Below are 20,548 nucleotides of genomic sequence, written 5' to 3' on the forward strand. Positions count from 1 at the left end.
TCTCGGATTGTAATGCGACCTCCGGTTTTAGGGTGGAGAACATTCTTTGGGACCCTTCTTCTGCAAAACAGATACAGTGACTGAATAAATGCTGCACGGTTTGATGTGGAACACGGCCTGCTCAGCTTTGTGCATTTTCCCTGTAGTCAGGTGTGTTTCGTGTTCCGTGTAAACGTGAAAGTCGTCCTGTTTCGAGCAATGTGTGAAATCATTTAGCAAAGCAAGAATCGAAATTGTAGTAATGTCTAGCAGCTCATGGTTATTTGACCGAAGTGTCCAAGTGTCTCTGCTGTCATGATCGCGTTCGCCTCCCGCGCGGAAAATCGCAAACAGCTCTGCTGTTCCAAAGCGATTTGTGCTTTTACTGGAACCGAATGGAGACTATTATTTCATCGCCGTTGTGAAACAAAGTCCTGCGGTGACTCGACTCGTCGTTATTTGGTTTTCTGTCCAATGGGAAAATCGTTCCAATGAATTTCGGTGTCATATGTTATTGAATTTCTCCCATTTCCTTCATTTCCGTCCTGGAGTCATCAGAAGGAAAAGGTAATCTAATCGAGACTGTGAATGGTGAAATTCACTTTTTATGGCCCGTTCTTATGATGTTCTTTCTATCTCTCTTTTCAGCATTGTCTGGAAAGTGGTGGTGCACTAACGCTGCAGTATGTTTGAAAGAGTAGTTTGGAATTGCCCTGTTGTTAGTTGTGAGATTACTTTATGACTCATGCCCTCGGACTGTGACACATTTAGCATTCATGCATCTCTCTGTCAGAAAATGCATTCGGCATGCCAGTTTTGTTTGTGTTCCGTGAAAAATGCTTTCTGTTTTGCGATTCGCTCAGCACATTACGAGTTAACAGGGTTTCTGAGGTAAGTTCGAGCAGCAAAACTCCTCAATTGAGGTCTGGGAAAATTTCACGGAGTATGGTCAGTCGGGGCAAAATTAAGGAAGTTGTTCGTATCTGCAGTGTTTCACAATACTACCTTTCCCGTGAGCAGTCGAACAGACTAAACGATTGTGCCACAGACTGCGATGGAAAACTCAGCTAAAAAGTAATCCTTTACAGCCAGTGTTAGCAACAAGACGTTATGGGGGTACACGGCGTGGAAACAGATATTTAGGTGTATCTCATCCATGCTCACCACATAACCAAAATTAAACAAGTCCCGTTCCCCAGCATTTGGCCCCAATCCCTCTAAACCCATCCTGTCCAGAAACTCATCCGATTACCTTTGCAATTTTCTGAGTGTAATAGCCTTCTCCACTTCCTCTGGGAGCTCATTCCATACACGCACAACCTTCTGTGTGGGAAATGTGCCTCAGGTCGTTTGTCAATTTCAGCCCACTCACCTTAAACCTATGCTCTCGAGTTTTCAACTCACCCCAATTTGGGTAAAACACAGAAATACTCAGTTTACAACCCTTCCATAAGATCGTATCGCAGCCGTTCCGCTGCAGGGAAAGTCGTCCCAGCTTATTCCACCTCGCCCTACGGTCCAAACATTGACGAAATCATTGTCTATATATTGTCATCAATCTCACGGCGGCCGCGGCTGGTTTCTGTAGTGTAGTGGTCATCACGTTCGCCTAGCACGCGAAAGGTCCCTAGTTCGAAACTGGGCAGAAACTGCTTTGTTCGTCAACTGCAGCCTTTTACATGGACAAGAACGGAGCTTTCTTGCTTGCTTTCCCATCTGCAAACCTGCCTTCGAATTTGCTTGAAAGAATCTGCTCTCGTAGTGAAATGTAAGGCAACTCCATTTAATTACTGTGTAAAGCATAATAAAGTTTTTCTCCAACCTGGTTCTGATGCATATGCCATTCTGTTTGAGAGTGTCCTTGCCGCGTTCTGATCCTTCCACGAAAAGCAGTACCGCATTTGCATTCCTTGCGCAGGCGGCCCGGTTCAAAGGCAGGGAAGAAGCTGCTGCGCTGGTGTCACAGCGCACCACGGATTCCTGAACTTGTCTGTCTGTCAAATGTACCCCAAAGTCGTCTCTGAAAGGCCTCATTTGGAAGCTGTCTGTCGTTATTCAACGCGCGAGAGTTGGTACCAGATTCCTGAATCATATTTTGGGGCAGTTCGCACGTTAGTGGCTCATTCAATCAGCAACAGCAATGAAATAATTTACACTCTCAGAGGAACCTTTGAACTTGTGCTTTCATAGCGCCGCTAATATTAAGGTGCGCCCCGAGATCTAAGCCATGTTGGAACTGAAACGGAGGAATCGACAGAGAGGCTACAGAATGACATCGCATCCATTTGGTTTTCTTTAAATCACTGACGAGCAGGAAAATGTAAAAGGGGAGAGCGAGTGGGGAAGTGAGGCGGTTGCAGCTCTGGTAAAAGTCCTTCTTTGTGATTCACTCCGCAAACAGAGACTTGAAGGTGACTCAGAGGCGTGTGAGCTCTTCACATCGAGATCAAAAAGCACTCAAGGGCAGTTAGCACCTCTTCCGGAGTGGGGGTGGGGTGAGGTAATTACCTTTTGACTTCTGTTACTATGTTCAGAAACTGCCTTTTCGATTGACTTGAACAGAAACTGCATTTCCAATAAGCACCATGGAAGTTAGCAAAATTTATTGAATCGCTTCTCGTCGATTCCCGCACAGGTTTCCGACTCAGTTGGTATCCACGTGGCTCATGTCCAGGAGTGAACATCTCTGCAGCAAATTGCACGGTTAAAGTAAAAGGCACGGAAAGTGGCATCTCGAACCGGCCCCGAGGTCAGAGCATGCTCACAATGTGATCTGTCGTTCTCGGATTGTAATGCGACCTCCGGTTTTAGGGTGGAGAACATTCTTTGGGACCCTTCTTCTGCAAAACAGACACAGTGACTGAATAAATGCTGCACGGTTTGATGTGGAACACGGCCTGCTCAGCTTTGTGCATTTTCCCTGTAGTCAGGTGTGTTTCGTGTTCCGTGTAAACGTGAAAGTCGTCCTGTTTCGAGCAATGTGTGAAATCATTTAGCAAAGCAAGAATCGAAATTGTAGTAATGTCTAGCAGCTCATGGTTATTTGACCGAAGTGTCCAAGTGTCTCTGCTGTCATGATCGCGTTCGCCTCCCGCGCGGAAAATCGCAAACAGCTCTGCTGTTCCAAAGCGATTTGTGCTTTTACTGGAACCGAATGGAGACTATTATTTCATCGCTGTTGTGAAACAAAGTCCTGCGGTGACTCGACTCGTCGTTATTTGGTTTTCTGTCCAATGGGAAAATCGTTCCAATGAATTTCGGTGTCATATGTTATTGAATTTCTCCCATTTCCTTCATTTCCGTCCTGGAGTCATCAGAAGGAAAAGGTAATCTAATCGACACTGTGAATGGTGAAATTCACTTTTTATGGCCCGTTCTTATGATGTTCTTTCTATCTCTCTTTTCAGCATTGTCTGGAAAGTGGTGGTGCACTAACGCTGCAGTATGTTTGAAAGAGTAGTTTGGAATTGCCCTGTTGTTAGTTGTGAGATTACTTTATGACTCATGCCCTCGGACTGTGACACATTTAGCATTCATGCATCTCTCTGTCTGAAAATGCATTCGGCATGCCAGTTTTGTTTGTGTTCCGTGAAAAATGCTTTCTGTTTTGCGATTCGCTCAGCACATTACGAGTTAACAGGGTTTCTGAGGTAACTTCGAGCAGCAAAACTCCTCAATTGAGGTCTGGGAAAATTTCACGGAGTATGGTCAGTCGGGGCAAAATTAAGGAAGTTGTTCGTATCTGCAGTGTTTCACAATACTACCTTTCCCGTGAGCAGTCGAACAGACTAAACGATTGTGCCACAGATTGCGATGGAAAACTCCGCTAAAAAGTAATCCTTTACAGCCAGTGTTAGCAACAAGACGTTATGGGGGTACACGGCGTGGAAACAGATATTTAGGTGTATCTCATCCATGCTCACCACATAACCAAAATTAAACAAGTCCCGTTCCCCAGCATTTGGCCTCAATCCCTCTAAACCCATCCTGTCCAGAAACTCATCCGATTACCTTTGCAATTTTCTGAGTGTAATAGCCTTCTCCACTTCCTCTGGGAGCTCATTCCATACACGCACAACCTTCTGTGTGGGAAATGTGCCTCAGGTCGTTTGTCAATTTCAGCCCACTCACCTTAAACCTATGCTCTCGAGTTTTCAACTCACCCCAATTTGGGTAAAACACAGAAATACTCAGTTTACAACCCTTCCATAAGATCGTATCGCAGCCGTTCCGCTGCAGGGAAAGTCGTCCCAGGTTATTCCACCTCGCCCTTCGGTCCAAACATTGACGAAATCATTGTCTATATATTGTCATCAATCTCACGGCAGCCGCGGCTGGTTTCTGTAGTATAGTGGTCTTCACGTTCGCCTAACACGCGAAAGGTCCCTAGTTCGAAACTGGGCAGAAACTGCTTTGTTCGTCAACTGCAGCCTTTTACATGGACAAGAACGGAGCTTTCTTGCTTGCTTTCCCATCTGCAAACCTGCCTTCGAATTTGCTTGAAAGAATCTGCTCTCGTAGTGAAATGTAAGGCAACTCCATTTAATTACTGTGTAAAGCATTATAAAGTTTTTCTCCAACCTGGTTCTGATGCATATGCCATTCTGTTTGAGAGTGTCCTTGCCGCGTTCTGATCCTTCCACGAAAAGCAGTACCGCATTTGCATTCCTTGCGCAGGCGGCCCGGTTCAAAGGCAGGGAAGAAGCTGCTGCGCTGGTGTCACAGCGCACCACGGATTCCTGAACTTGTCTGTCTGTCAAATGTACCACAAAGTCGTCTCTGAAAGGCCTCATTTGGAAGCTGTCTGTCGTTATTCAACGCGCGAGAGTTGGTACCAGATTCCTGAATCATATTTTGGGGCAGTTCGCACGTTAGTGGCTCATTCAATCAGCAACAGCAATGAAATAATTTACACTCTCAGAGGAACCTTTGAACTTGTGCTTTCATAGCGCCGCTAATATTAAGGTGCGCCCCGAGATCTAAGCCATGTTGGAACTGAAACGGAGGAATCGACAGAGAGGCTACAGAATGACATCGCATCCATTTGGTTTTCTTTAAATCACTGACGAGCAGGAAAATGTAAAAGGGGAGAGCGAGTGGGGAAGTGAGGCGGTTGCAGCTCTGGTAAAAGTCCTTCTTTGTGATTCACTCCGCAAACAGAGACTTGAAGGTGACTCAGAGGCGTGTGAGCTCTTCACATCGAGATCAAAAAGCACTCAAGGGCAGTTAGCACCTCTTCCGGAGTGGGGGTGGGGTGAGGTAATTACCTTTTGACTTCTGTTACTATGTTCAGAAACTGCCTTTTCGATTGACTTGAACAGAAACTGCATTTCCAATAAGCACCATGGAAGTTAGCAAAATTTATTGAATCGCTTCTCGTCGATTCCCGCACAGGTTTCCGACTCAGTTGGTATCCACGTGGCTCATGTCCAGGAGTAAACATCTCTGCAGCAAATTGCACGGTTAAAGTAAAAGGCACGGAAAGTGGCATCTCGAACCGGCCCCGAGGTCAGAGCATGCTCACAATGTGATGTGTCGTTCTCGGATTGTAATGCGACCTCCGGTTTTAGGGTGGAGAACATTCTTTGGGACCCTTCTTCTGCAAAACAGATACAGTGACTGAATAAATGCTGCACGGTTTGATGTGGAACACGGCCTGCTCAGCTTTGTGCATTTTCCCTGTAGTCAGGTGTGTTTCGTGTTCCGTGTAAACGTGAAAGTCGTCCTGTTTCGAGCAATGTGTGAAATCATTTAGCAAAGCAAGAATCGAAATTGTAGTAATGTCTAGCAGCTCATGGTTATTTGACCGAAGTGTCCAAGTGTCTCTGCTGTCATGATCGCGTTCGCCTCCCGCGCGGAAAATCGCAAACAGCTCTGCTGTTCCAAAGCGATTTGTGCTTTTACTGGAACCGAATGGAGACTATTATTTCATCGCCGTTGTGAAACAAAGTCCTGCGGTGACTCGACTCGTCGTTATTTGGTTTTCTGTCCAATGGGAAAATCGTTCCAATGAATTTCGGTGTCATATGTTATTGAATTTCTCCCATTTCCTTCATTTCCGTCCTGGAGTCATCAGAAGGAAAAGGTAATCTAATCGAGACTGTGAATGGTGAAATTCACTTTTTATGGCCCGTTCTTATGATGTTCTTTCTATCTCTCTTTTCAGCATTGTCTGGAAAGTGGTGGTGCACTAACGCTGCAGTATGTTTGAAAGAGTAGTTTGGAATTGCCCTGTTGTTAGTTGTGAGATTACTTTATGACTCATGCCCTCGGACTGTGACACATTTAGCATTCATGCATCTCTCTGTCAGAAAATGCATTCGGCATGCCAGTTTTGTTTGTGTTCCGTGAAAAATGCTTTCTGTTTTGCGATTCGCTCAGCACATTACGAGTTAACAGGGTTTCTGAGGTAAGTTCGAGCAGCAAAACTCCTCAATTGAGGTCTGGGAAAATTTCACGGAGTATGGTCAGTCGGGGCAAAATTAAGGAAGTTGTTCGTATCTGCAGTGTTTCACAATACTACCTTTCCCGTGAGCAGTCGAACAGACTAAACGATTGTGCCACAGACTGCGATGGAAAACTCAGCTAAAAAGTAATCCTTTACAGCCAGTGTTAGCAACAAGACGTTATGGGGGTACACGGCGTGGAAACAGATATTTAGGTGTATCTCATCCATGCTCACCACATAACCAAAATTAAACAAGTCCCGTTCCCCAGCATTTGGCCCCAATCCCTCTAAACCCATCCTGTCCAGAAACTCATCCGATTACCTTTGCAATTTTCTGAGTGTAATAGCCTTCTCCACTTCCTCTGGGAGCTCATTCCATACACGCACAACCTTCTGTGTGGGAAATGTGCCTCAGGTCGTTTGTCAATTTCAGCCCACTCACCTTAAACCTATGCTCTCGAGTTTTCAACTCACCCCAATTTGGGTAAAACACAGAAATACTCAGTTTACAACCCTTCCATAAGATCGTATCGCAGCCGTTCCGCTGCAGGGAAAGTCGTCCCAGCTTATTCCACCTCGCCCTACGGTCCAAACATTGACGAAATCATTGTCTATATATTGTCATCAATCTCACGGCGGCCGCGGCTGGTTTCTGTAGTGTAGTGGTCATCACGTTCGCCTAGCACGCGAAAGGTCCCTAGTTCGAAACTGGGCAGAAACTGCTTTGTTCGTCAACTGCAGCCTTTTACATGGACAAGAACGGAGCTTTCTTGCTTGCTTTCCCATCTGCAAACCTGCCTTCGAATTTGCTTGAAAGAATCTGCTCTCGTAGTGAAATGTAAGGCAACTCCATTTAATTACTGTGTAAAGCATTATAAAGTTTTTCTCCAACCTGGTTCTGATGCATATGCCATTCTGTTTGAGAGTGTCCTTGCCGCGTTCTGATCCTTCCACGAAAAGCAGTACCGCATTTGCATTCCTTGCGCAGGCGGCCCGGTTCAAAGGCAGGGAAGAAGCTGCTGCGCTGGTGTCACAGCGCACCACGGATTCCTGAACTTGTCTGTCTGTCAAATGTACCCCAAAGTCGTCTCTGAAAGGCCTCATTTGGAAGCTGTCTGTCGTTATTCAACGCGCGAGAGTTGGTACCAGATTCCTGAATCATATTTTGGGGCAGTTCGCACGTTAGTGGCTCATTCAATCAGCAACAGCAATGAAATAATTTACACTCTCAGAGGAACCTTTGAACTTGTGCTTTCATAGCGCCGCTAATATTAAGGTGCGCCCCGAGATCTAAGCCATGTTGGAACTGAAACGGAGGAATCGACAGAGAGGCTACAGAATGACATCGCATCCATTTGGTTTTCTTTAAATCACTGACGAGCAGGAAAATGTAAAAGGGGAGAGCGAGTGGGGAAGTGAGGCGGTTGCAGCTCTGGTAAAAGTCCTTCTTTGTGATTCACTCCGCAAACAGAGACTTGAAGGTGACTCAGAGGCGTGTGAGCTCTTCACATCGAGATCAAAAAGCACTCAAGGGCAGTAAGCACCTCTTCCGGAGTGGGGGTGGGGTGAGGTAATTACCTTTTGACTTCTGTTACCATGTTCAGAAACTGCCTTTTCGATTGACTTGAACAGAAACTGCATTTCCAATAAGCACCATGGAAGTTAGCAAAATTTATTGAATCGCTTCTCGTCGATTCCCGCACAGGTTTCCGACTCAGTTGGTATCCACGTGGCTCATGTCCAGGAGTGAACATCTCTGCAGCAAATTGCACGGTTAAAGTAAAAGGCACGGAAAGTGGCATCTCGAACCGGCCCCGAGGTCAGAGCATGCTCACAATGTGATCTGTCGTTCTCGGATTGTAATGCGACCTCCGGTTTTAGGGTGGAGAACATTCTTTGGGACCCTTCTTCTGCAAAACAGACACAGTGACTGAATAAATGCTGCACGGTTTGATGTGGAACACGGCCTGCTCAGCTTTGTGCATTTTCCCTGTAGTCAGGTGTGTTTCGTGTTCCGTGTAAACGTGAAAGTCGTCCTGTTTCGAGCAATGTGTGAAATCATTTAGCAAAGCAAGAATCGAAATTGTAGTAACGTCTAGCAGCTCATGGTTATTTGACCGAAGTGTCCAAGTGTCTCTGCTGTCATGATCGCGTTCGCCTCCCGCGCGGAAAATCGCAAACAGCTCTGCTGTTCCAAAGCGATTTGTGCTTTTACTGGAACCGAATGGAGACTATTATTTCATCGCTGTTGTGAAACAAAGTCCTGCGGTGACTCGACTCGTCGTTATTTGGTTTTCTGTCCAATGGGAAAATCGTTCCAATGAATTTCGGTGTCATATGTTATTGAATTTCTCCCATTTCCTTCATTTCCGTCCTGGAGTCATCAGAAGGAAAAGGTAATCTAATCGACACTGTGAATGGTGAAATTCACTTTTTATGGCCCGTTCTTATGATGTTCTTTCTATCTCTCTTTTCAGCATTGTCTGGAAAGTGGTGGTGCACTAACGCTGCAGTATGTTTGAAAGAGTAGTTTGGAATTGCCCTGTTGTTAGTTGTGAGATTACTTTATGACTCATGCCCTCGGACTTTGACACATTTAGCATTCATGCATCTCTCTGTCTGAAAATGCATTCGGCATGCCAGTTTTGTTTGTGTTCCGTGAAAAATGCTTTCTGTTTTGCGATTCGCTCAGCACATTACGAGTTAACAGGGTTTCTGAGGTAACTTCGAGCAGCAAAACTCCTCAATTGAGGTCTGGGAAAATTTCACGGAGTATGGTCAGTCGGGGCAAAATTAAGGAAGTTGTTCGTATCTGCAGTGTTTCACAATACTACCTTTCCCGTGAGCAGTCGAACAGACTAAACGATTGTGCCACAGATTGCGATGGAAAACTCCGCTAAAAAGTAATCCTTTACAGCCAGTGTTAGCAACAAGACGTTATGGGGGTACACGGCGTGGAAACAGATATTTAGGTGTATCTCATCCATGCTCACCACATAACCAAAATTAAACAAGTCCCGTTCCCCAGCATTTGGCCTCAATCCCTCTAAACCCATCCTGTCCAGAAACTCATCCGATTACCTTTGCAATTTTCTGAGTGTAATAGCCTTCTCCACTTCCTCTGGGAGCTCATTCCATACACGCACAACCTTCTGTGTGGGAAATGTGCCTCAGGTCGTTTGTCAATTTCAGCCCACTCACCTTAAACCTATGCTCTCGAGTTTTCAACTCACCCCAATTTGGGTAAAACACAGAAATACTCAGTTTACAACCCTTCCATAAGATCGTATCGCAGCCGTTCCGCTGCAGGGAAAGTCGTCCCAGGTTATTCCACCTCGCCCTTCGGTCCAAACATTGACGAAATCATTGTCTATATATTGTCATCAATCTCACGGCAGCCGCGGCTGGTTTCTGTAGTATAGTGGTCTTCACGTTCGCCTAACACGCGAAAGGTCCCTAGTTCGAAACTGGGCAGAAACTGCTTTGTTCGTCAACTGCAGCCTTTTACATGGACAAGAACGGAGCTTTCTTGCTTGCTTTCCCATCTGCAAACCTGCCTTCGAATTTGCTTGAAAGAATCTGCTCTCGTAGTGAAATGTAAGGCAACTCCATTTAATTACTGTGTAAAGCATTATAAAGTTTTTCTCCAACCTGGTTCTGATGCATATGCCATTCTGTTTGAGAGTGTCCTTGCCGCGTTCTGATCCTTCCACGAAAAGCAGTACCGCATTTGCATTCCTTGCGCAGGCGGCCCGGTTCAAAGGCAGGGAAGAAGCTGCTGCGCTGGTGTCACAGCGCACCACGGATTCCTGAACTTGTCTGTCTGTCAAATGTACCACAAAGTCGTCTCTGAAAGGCCTCATTTGGAAGCTGTCTGTCGTTATTCAACGCGCGAGAGTTGGTACCAGATTCCTGAATCATATTTTGGGGCAGTTCGCACGTTAGTGGCTCATTCAATCAGCAACAGCAATGAAATAATTTACACTCTCAGAGGAACCTTTGAACTTGTGCTTTCATAGCGCCGCTAATATTAAGGTGCGCCCCGAGATCTAAGCCATGTTGGAACTGAAACGGAGGAATCGACAGAGAGGCTACAGAATGACATCGCATCCATTTGGTTTTCTTTAAATCACTGACGAGCAGGAAAATGTAAAAGGGGAGAGCGAGTGGGGAAGTGAGGCGGTTGCAGCTCTGGTAAAAGTCCTTCTTTGTGATTCACTCCGCAAACAGAGACTTGAAGGTGACTCAGAGGCGTGTGAGCTCTTCACATCGAGATCAAAAAGCACTCAAGGGCAGTTAGCACCTCTTCCGGAGTGGGGGTGGGGTGAGGTAATTACCTTTTGACTTCTGTTACTATGTTCAGAAACTGCCTTTTCGATTGACTTGAACAGAAACTGCATTTCCAATAAGCACCATGGAAGTTAGCAAAATTTATTGAATCGCTTCTCGTCGATTCCCGCACAGGTTTCCGACTCAGTTGGTATCCACGTGGCTCATGTCCAGGAGTAAACATCTCTGCAGCAAATTGCACGGTTAAAGTAAAAGGCACGGAAAGTGGCATCTCGAACCGGCCCCGAGGTCAGAGCATGCTCACAATGTGATGTGTCGTTCTCGGATTGTAATGCGACCTCCGGTTTTAGGGTGGAGAACATTCTTTGGGACCCTTCTTCTGCAAAACAGATACAGTGACTGAATAAATGCTGCACGGTTTGATGTGGAACACGGCCTGCTCAGCTTTGTGCATTTTCCCTGTAGTCAGGTGTGTTTCGTGTTCCGTGTAAACGTGAAAGTCGTCCTGTTTCGAGCAATGTGTGAAATCATTTAGCAAAGCAAGAATCGAAATTGTAGTAATGTCTAGCAGCTCATGGTTATTTGACCGAAGTGTCCAAGTGTCTCTGCTGTCATGATCGCGTTCGCCTCCCGCGCGGAAAATCGCAAACAGCTCTGCTGTTCCAAAGCGATTTGTGCTTTTACTGGAACCGAATGGAGACTATTATTTCATCGCCGTTGTGAAACAAAGTCCTGCGGTGACTCGACTCGTCGTTATTTGGTTTTCTGTCCAATGGGAAAATCGTTCCAATGAATTTCGGTGTCATATGTTATTGAATTTCTCCCATTTCCTTCATTTCCGTCCTGGAGTCATCAGAAGGAAAAGGTAATCTAATCGAGACTGTGAATGGTGAAATTCACTTTTTATGGCCCGTTCTTATGATGTTCTTTCTATCTCTCTTTTCAGCATTGTCTGGAAAGTGGTGGTGCACTAACGCTGCAGTATGTTTGAAAGAGTAGTTTGGAATTGCCCTGTTGTTAGTTGTGAGATTACTTTATGACTCATGCCCTCGGACTGTGACACATTTAGCATTCATGCATCTCTCTGTCAGAAAATGCATTCGGCATGCCAGTTTTGTTTGTGTTCCGTGAAAAATGCTTTCTGTTTTGCGATTCGCTCAGCACATTACGAGTTAACAGGGTTTCTGAGGTAAGTTCGAGCAGCAAAACTCCTCAATTGAGGTCTGGGAAAATTTCACGGAGTATGGTCAGTCGGGGCAAAATTAAGGAAGTTGTTCGTATCTGCAGTGTTTCACAATACTACCTTTCCCGTGAGCAGTCGAACAGACTAAACGATTGTGCCACAGACTGCGATGGAAAACTCAGCTAAAAAGTAATCCTTTACAGCCAGTGTTAGCAACAAGACGTTATGGGGGTACACGGCGTGGAAACAGATATTTAGGTGTATCTCATCCATGCTCACCACATAACCAAAATTAAACAAGTCCCGTTCCCCAGCATTTGGCCCCAATCCCTCTAAACCCATCCTGTCCAGAAACTCATCCGATTACCTTTGCAATTTTCTGAGTGTAATAGCCTTCTCCACTTCCTCTGGGAGCTCATTCCATACACGCACAACCTTCTGTGTGGGAAATGTGCCTCAGGTCGTTTGTCAATTTCAGCCCACTCACCTTAAACCTATGCTCTCGAGTTTTCAACTCACCCCAATTTGGGTAAAACACAGAAATACTCAGTTTACAACCCTTCCATAAGATCGTATCGCAGCCGTTCCGCTGCAGGGAAAGTCGTCCCAGCTTATTCCACCTCGCCCTACGGTCCAAACATTGACGAAATCATTGTCTATATATTGTCATCAATCTCACGGCGGCCGCGGCTGGTTTCTGTAGTGTAGTGGTCATCACGTTCGCCTAGCACGCGAAAGGTCCCTAGTTCGAAACTGGGCAGAAACTGCTTTGTTCGTCAACTGCAGCCTTTTACATGGACAAGAACGGAGCTTTCTTGCTTGCTTTCCCATCTGCAAACCTGCCTTCGAATTTGCTTGAAAGAATCTGCTCTCGTAGTGAAATGTAAGGCAACTCCATTTAATTACTGTGTAAAGCATTATAAAGTTTTTCTCCAACCTGGTTCTGATGCATATGCCATTCTGTTTGAGAGTGTCCTTGCCGCGTTCTGATCCTTCCACGAAAAGCAGTACCGCATTTGCATTCCTTGCGCAGGCGGCCCGGTTCAAAGGCAGGGAAGAAGCTGCTGCGCTGGTGTCACAGCGCACCACGGATTCCTGAACTTGTCTGTCTGTCAAATGTACCCCAAAGTCGTCTCTGAAAGGCCTCATTTGGAAGCTGTCTGTCGTTATTCAACGCGCGAGAGTTGGTACCAGATTCCTGAATCATATTTTGGGGCAGTTCGCACGTTAGTGGCTCATTCAATCAGCAACAGCAATGAAATAATTTACACTCTCAGAGGAACCTTTGAACTTGTGCTTTCATAGCGCCGCTAATATTAAGGTGCGCCCCGAGATCTAAGCCATGTTGGAACTGAAACGGAGGAATCGACAGAGAGGCTACAGAATGACATCGCATCCATTTGGTTTTCTTTAAATCACTGACGAGCAGGAAAATGTAAAAGGGGAGAGCGAGTGGGGAAGTGAGGCGGTTGCAGCTCTGGTAAAAGTCCTTCTTTGTGATTCACTCCGCAAACAGAGACTTGAAGGTGACTCAGAGGCGTGTGAGCTCTTCACATCGAGATCAAAAAGCACTCAAGGGCAGTAAGCACCTCTTCCGGAGTGGGGGTGGGGTGAGGTAATTACCTTTTGACTTCTGTTACCATGTTCAGAAACTGCCTTTTCGATTGACTTGAACAGAAACTGCATTTCCAATAAGCACCATGGAAGTTAGCAAAATTTATTGAATCGCTTCTCGTCGATTCCCGCACAGGTTTCCGACTCAGTTGGTATCCACGTGGCTCATGTCCAGGAGTGAACATCTCTGCAGCAAATTGCACGGTTAAAGTAAAAGGCACGGAAAGTGGCATCTCGAACCGGCCCCGAGGTCAGAGCATGCTCACAATGTGATCTGTCGTTCTCGGATTGTAATGCGACCTCCGGTTTTAGGGTGGAGAACATTCTTTGGGACCCTTCTTCTGCAAAACAGACACAGTGACTGAATAAATGCTGCACGGTTTGATGTGGAACACGGCCTGCTCAGCTTTGTGCATTTTCCCTGTAGTCAGGTGTGTTTCGTGTTCCGTGTAAACGTGAAAGTCGTCCTGTTTCGAGCAATGTGTGAAATCATTTAGCAAAGCAAGAATCGAAATTGTAGTAACGTCTAGCAGCTCATGGTTATTTGACCGAAGTGTCCAAGTGTCTCTGCTGTCATGATCGCGTTCGCCTCCCGCGCGGAAAATCGCAAACAGCTCTGCTGTTCCAAAGCGATTTGTGCTTTTACTGGAACCGAATGGAGACTATTATTTCATCGCCGTTGTGAAACAAAGTCCTGCGGTGACTCGACTCGTCGTTATTTGGTTTTCTGTCCAATGGGAAAATCGTTCCAATGAATTTCGGTGTCATATGTTATTGAATTTCTCCCATTTCCTTCATTTCCGTCCTGGAGACATCAGAAGGAAAAGGTAATCTAATCGAGACTGTGAATGGTGAAATTCACTTTTTATGGCCCGTTCTTATGATGTTCTTTCTATCTCTCTTTTCAGCATTGTCTGGAAAGTGGTGGTGCACTAACGCTGCAGTATGTTTGAAAGAGCAGTTTGGAATTGCCCTGTTGTTAGTTGTGAGATTACTTTATGACTCATGCCCTCGGACTGTGACACATTTAGCATTCATGCATCTCTCTGTATGAAAATGCATTCGGCATGCCAGTTTTGTTTGTGTTCCGTGAAAAATGCTTTCTGTTTTGCGATTCGCTCAGCACATTACGAGTTAACAGGGTTTCTGAGGTAACTTCGAGCAGCAAAACTCCTCAATTGAGGTCTTGGAAAATTTCACGGAGTATGGTCAGTCGGGGCAAAATTAAGGAAGTTGTTCGTATCTGCAGTGTTTCACAATACTACCTTTCCCGTGAGCAGTCGAACAGACTAAACGATTGTGCCACAGACTGCGATGGAAAACTCCGCTAAAAAGTAATCCTTTAAAGCCAGTGTTAGCAACAAGACGTTATGGGGGTACACGGCGTGGAAACAGATATTTAGGTGTATCTCATCCATGCTCACCACATAACCAAAATTAATCAAGTCCCGTTCCCCAGCATTTGGCCCCAATCCCTCTAAACCCATCCTGTCCAGAAACTCATCCGATTACCTTTGCAATTTTCTGAGTGTAATAGCCTTCTCCACTTCCTCTGGGAGCTCATTCCATACACGCACAACCTTCTGTGTGGGAAATGTGCCTCAGGTCGTTTGTCAATTTCAGCCCACTCACCTTAAACCTATGCTCTCGAGTTTTCAACTCACCCCAATTTGGGTAAAACACAGAAATACTCAGTTTACAACCCTTCCATAAGATCATATCGCAGCCGTTTCGCTGCAGGGAAAGTCGTCCCAGCTTATTCCACCTCGCCCTTCGGTCCAAACATTGACGAAATCATTGTCTATATATTGTCATCAATCTCACGGCGGCCGCGGCTGGTTTCTGTAGTGTAGTGGTCATCACGTTCACCTAGCACGCGAAAGGTCCCTAGTTCGAAACTGGGCAGAAACTGCTTTGTTCGTCAACTGCAGCCTTTTACATGGACAAGAACGGAGCTTTCTTGCTTGCTTTCCCATCTGCAAACCTGCCTTCGAATTTGCTTGAAAGAATCTGCTCTCGTAGTGAAATGTTAGGCAACTCCATTTAATTACTGTGTAAAGCATTATAAAGTTTTTCTCCAACCTGGTTCTGATGCATATGCCATTCTGTTTGAGAGTGTCCTTGCCGCGTTCTGATCCTTACACGAAAAGCAGTACCGCATTTGCATTCCTTGCGCAGGCGGCCCGGTTCAAAGGCAGGGAAGAAGCTGCTGCGCTGGTGTCACAGCGCACCACGGATTCCTGAACTTGTCTGTCTGTCAAATGTACCCCAAAGTCGTCTCTGAAAGGCCTCATTTGGAAGCTGTCTGTCGTTATTCAACGCGCGAGAGTTGGTACCAGATTCCTGAATCATATTTTGGGGCAGTTCGCACGTTAGTGGCTCATTCAATCAGCAACAGCAATGAAATAATTTACACTCTCAGAGGAACCTTTGAACTTGTGCTTTCATAGCGCCGCTAATATTAAGGTGCGCCCCGAGATCTAAGCCATGTTGGAACTGAAACGGAGGAATCGACAGAGAGGCTACAGAATGACATCGCATCCATTTGGTTTTCTTTAAATCACTGACGAGCAGGAAAATGTAAAAGGGGAGAGCGAGTGGGGAAGTGAGGCGGTTGCAGCTCTGGTAAAAGTCCTTCTTTGTGATTCACTCCGCAAACAGAGACTTGAAGGTGACTCAGAGGCGTGTGAGCTCTTCACATCGAGATCAAAAAGCACTCAAGGGCAGTTAGCACCTCTTCCGGAGTGGGGGTGGGGTGAGGTAATTACCTTTTGACTTCTGTTACTATGTTCAGAAACTGCCTTTTCGATTGACTTGAACAGAAACTGCATTTCCAATAAGCACCATGGAAGTTAGCAAAATTTATTGAATCGCTTCTCGTCGATTCCCGCACAGGTTTCCGACTCAGTTGGTATCCACGTGGCTCATGTCCAGGAGTGAACATCTCTGCAGCAAATTACACGGTTAAAGTAAAAGGCACGGAAAGTGGCATCAGGAACCGGCCCCGAGGTCAGAGCATGCTCACAATGTGATCTGTCGTTCTCGGATTGTAATGCGACCTCCGGTTTTAGGGTGGAGAACATTCTTTGGGACCCTTCTTCTGCAAAACAGACACAGTGACTGAATAAATGATGCACGGTTTGATGTGGAACACGGCCTGCTCAGCTTTGTGCATTTTCCCTGTAGTCAGGTGTGTTTCGTGTTCCGTGTAAACGTGAAAGTCGTCCTGTTTCGAGCAATGTGTGAAATCATTTAGCAAAGCAAGAATCGAAATTGTAGTAATGTCTAGCAGCTCATGGTTATTTGACCGAAGTGTCCAAGTGTCTCTGCTGTCATGATCGCGTTCGCCTCCCGCGCGGAAAATCGCAAACAGCTCTGCTGTTCCAAAGCGATTTGTGCTTTTACTGGAACCGAATGGAGACTATTATTTCATCGCTGTTGTGAAACAAAGTCCTGCGGTGACTCGACTCGTCGTTATTTGGTTTTCTGTCCAATGGGAAAATCGTTCCAATGAATTTCGGTGTCATATGTTATTGAATTTCTCCCATTTCCTTCATTTCCGTCCTGGAGTCATCAGAAGGAAAAGGTAATCTAATCGAGACTGTGAATGGTGAAATTCACTTTTTATGGCCCGTTCTTATGATGTTCTTTCTATCTCTCTTTTCAGCATTGTCTGGAAAGTGGTGGTGCACTAACGCTGCAGTATGTTTGAAAGAGTAGTTTGGAATTGCCCTGTTGTTAGTTGTGAGATTACTTTATGACTCATGCCCTCGGACTGTGACACATTTAGCATTCATGCATCTCTCTGTCTGAAAATGCATTCGGCATGCCAGTTTTGTTTGTGTTCCGTGAAAAATGCTTTCTGTTTTGCGATTCGCTCAGCACATTACGAGTTAACGGGGTTTCTGAGGTAACTTCGAGCAGCAAAACTCCTCAATTGAGGTCTGGGAAAATTTCACGGAGTATGGTCAGTCGGGGCAAAATTAAGGAAGTTGTTCGTATCTGCAGTGTTTCACAATACTACCTTTCCCGTGAGCAGTCGAACAGACTAAACGATTGTGCCACAGACTGCGATGGAAAACTCAGCTAAAAAGTAATCCTTTACAGCCAGTGTTAGCAACAAGACGTTATGGGGGTACACGGCGTGGAAACAGATATTTAGGTGTATCTCATCCATGCTCACCACATAACCAAAATTAAACAAGTCCCGTTCCCCAGCATTTGGCCCCAATCCCTCTAAACCCATCCTGTCCAGAAACTCATCCGATTACCTTTGCAATTTTCTGAGTGTAATAGCCTTCTCCACTTCCTCTGGGAGCTCATTCCATACACGCACAACCTTCTGTGTGGGAAATGTGCCTCAGGTCGTTTGTCAATTTCAGCCCACTCACCTTAAACCTATGCTCTCGAGTTTTCAACTCACCCCAATTTGGGTAAAACACAGAAATACTCAGTTTACAACCCTTCCATAAGATCGTATCGCAGCCGTTCCGCTGCAGGGAAAGTCGTCCCAGCTTATTCCACCTCGCCCTACGGTCCAAACATTGACGAAATCATTGTCTATATATTGTCATCAATCTCACGGCGGCCGCGGCTGGTTTCTGTAGTGTAGTGGTCATCACGTTCGCCTAGCACGCGAAAGGTCCCTAGTTCGAAACTGGGCAGAAACTGCTTTGTTCGTCAACTGCAGCCTTTTACATGGACAAGAACGGAGCTTTCTTGCTTGCTTTCCCATCTGCAAACCTGCCTTCGAATTTGCTTGAAAGAATCTGCTCTCGTAGTGAAATGTAAGGCAACTCCATTTAATTACTGTGTAAAGCATTATAAAGTTTTTCTCCAACCTGGTTCTGATGCATATGCCATTCTGTTTGAGAGTGTCCTTGCCGCGTTCTGATCCTTCCACGAAAAGCAGTACCGCATTTGCATTCCTTGCGCAGGCGGCCCGGTTCAAAGGCAGGGAAGAAGCTGCTGCGCTGGTGTCACAGCGCACCACGGATTCCTGAACTTGTCTGTCTGTCAAATGTACCCCAAAGTCGTCTCTGAAAGGCCTCATTTGGAAGCTGTCTGTCGTTATTCAACGCGCGAGAGTTGGTACCAGATTCCTGAATCATATTTTGGGGCAGTTCGCACGTTAGTGGCTCATTCAATCAGCAACAGCAATGAAATAATTTACACTCTCAGAGGAACCTTTGAACTTGTGCTTTCATAGCGCCGCTAATATTAAGGTGCGCCCCGAGATCTAAGCCATGTTGGAACTGAAACGGAGGAATCGACAGAGAGGCTACAGAATGACATCGCATCCATTTGGTTTTCTTTAAATCACTGACGAGCAGGAAAATGTAAAAGGGGAGAGCGAGTGGGGAAGTGAGGCGGTTGCAGCTCTGGTAAAAGTCCTTCTTTGTGATTCACTCCGCAAACAGAGACTTGAAGGTGACTCAGAGGCGTGTGAGCTCTTCACATCGAGATCAAAAAGCACTCAAGGGCAGTAAGCACCTCTTCCGGAGTGGGGGTGGGGTGAGGTAATTACCTTTTGACTTCTGTTACCATGTTCAGAAACTGCCTTTTCGATTGACTTGAACAGAAACTGCATTTCCAATAAGCACCATGGAAGTTAGCAAAATTTATTGAATCGCTTCTCGTCGATTCCCGCACAGGTTTCCGACTCAGTTGGTATCCACGTGGCTCATGTCCAGGAGTGAACATCTCTGCAGCAAATTGCACGGTTAAAGTAAAAGGCACGGAAAGTGGCATCTCGAACCGGCCCCGAGGTCAGAGCATGCTCACAATGTGATCTGTCGTTCTCGGATTGTAATGCGACCTCCGGTTTTAGGGTGGAGAACATTCTTTGGGACCCTTCTTCTGCAAAACAGACACAGTGACTGAATAAATGCTGCACGGTTTGATGTGGAACACGGCCTGCTCAGCTTTGTGCATTTTCCCTGTAGTCAGGTGTGTTTCGTGTTCCGTGTAAACGTGAAAGTCGTCCTGTTTCGAGCAATGTGTGAAATCATTTAGCAAAGCAAGAATCGAAATTGTAGTAACGTCTAGCAGCTCATGGTTATTTGACCGAAGTGTCCAAGTGTCTCTGCTGTCATGATCGCGTTCGCCTCCCGCGCGGAAAATCGCAAACAGCTCTGCTGTTCCAAAGCGATTTGTGCTTTTACTGGAACCGAATGGAGACTATTATTTCATCGCCGTTGTGAAACAAAGTCCTGCGGTGACTCGACTCGTCGTTATTTGGTTTTCTGTCCAATGGGAAAATCGTTCCAATGAATTTCGGTGTCATATGTTATTGAATTTCTCCCATTTCCTTCATTTCCGTCCTGGAGACATCAGAAGGAAAAGGTAATCTAATCGAGACTGTGAATGGTGAAATTCACTTTTTATGGCCCGTTCTTATGATGTTCTTTCTATCTCTCTTTTCAGCATTGTCTGGAAAGTGGTGGTGCACTAACGCTGCAGTATGTTTGAAAGAGCAGTTTGGAATTGCCCTGTTGTTAGTTGTGAGATTACTTTATGACTCATGCCCTCGGACTGTGACACATTTAGCATTCATGCATCTCTCTGTCTGAAAATGCATTCGGCATGCCAGTTTTGTTTGTGTTCCGTGAAAAATGCTTTCTGTTTTGCGATTCGCTCAGCACATTACGAGTTAACAGGGTTTCTGAGGTAACTTCGAGCAGCAAAACTCCTCAATTGAGGTCTGGGAAAATTTCACGGAGTATGGTCAGTCGGGGCAAAATTAAGGAAGTTGTTCGTATCTGCAGTGTTTCACAATACTACCTTTCCCGTGAGCAGTCGAACAGACTAAACGATTGTGCCACAGACTGCGATGGAAAACTCCGCTAAAAAGTAATCCTTTAAAACCAGTGTTAGCAACAAGACGTTATGGGGGTACACGGCGTGGAAACAGATATTTAGGTGTATCTCATCCATGCTCACCACATAACCAAAATTAAACAAGTCCCGTTCCCCAGCATTTGGCCCCAATCCCTCTAAACCCATCCTGTCCAGAAACTCATCCGATTACCTTT

At 45.7% G+C, this 20,548-nt stretch overlaps 5 non-coding genes across 5 annotated transcripts; all 5 read left to right on the plus strand.

Annotated features, from left to right (window-relative positions):
* Positions 1-1,557: 1,557 nt before the first annotated feature.
* Positions 1,558-1,630, plus strand: trnaa-agc (transfer RNA alanine (anticodon AGC)). Its single transcript has one exon. It is a non-coding gene; the product is annotated as a tRNA-Ala (tRNA).
* A 5,445-nt stretch (positions 1,631-7,075) lies between these two features.
* On the plus strand, positions 7,076-7,148 carry trnaa-agc (transfer RNA alanine (anticodon AGC)). The gene has a single exon. It is a non-coding gene; the product is annotated as a tRNA-Ala (tRNA).
* Positions 7,149-12,593: 5,445 nt separating this feature from the next.
* Positions 12,594-12,666, plus strand: trnaa-agc (transfer RNA alanine (anticodon AGC)). The gene has a single exon. It is a non-coding gene; the product is annotated as a tRNA-Ala (tRNA).
* Positions 12,667-15,352: 2,686 nt separating this feature from the next.
* trnaa-agc (transfer RNA alanine (anticodon AGC)) lies at positions 15,353-15,425 on the plus strand. The gene has a single exon. It is a non-coding gene; the product is annotated as a tRNA-Ala (tRNA).
* Positions 15,426-18,111: 2,686 nt separating this feature from the next.
* Positions 18,112-18,184, plus strand: trnaa-agc (transfer RNA alanine (anticodon AGC)). The gene has a single exon. It is a non-coding gene; the product is annotated as a tRNA-Ala (tRNA).
* The last annotated feature ends 2,364 nt before the right edge of the window (positions 18,185-20,548 follow it).

The sequence above is a fragment of the Chiloscyllium punctatum genome, chromosome 50 (assembly GCF_047496795.1).
Source record: "Chiloscyllium punctatum isolate Juve2018m chromosome 50, sChiPun1.3, whole genome shotgun sequence".
Taxonomy (NCBI): Eukaryota; Metazoa; Chordata; class Chondrichthyes; order Orectolobiformes; family Hemiscylliidae; genus Chiloscyllium; species Chiloscyllium punctatum.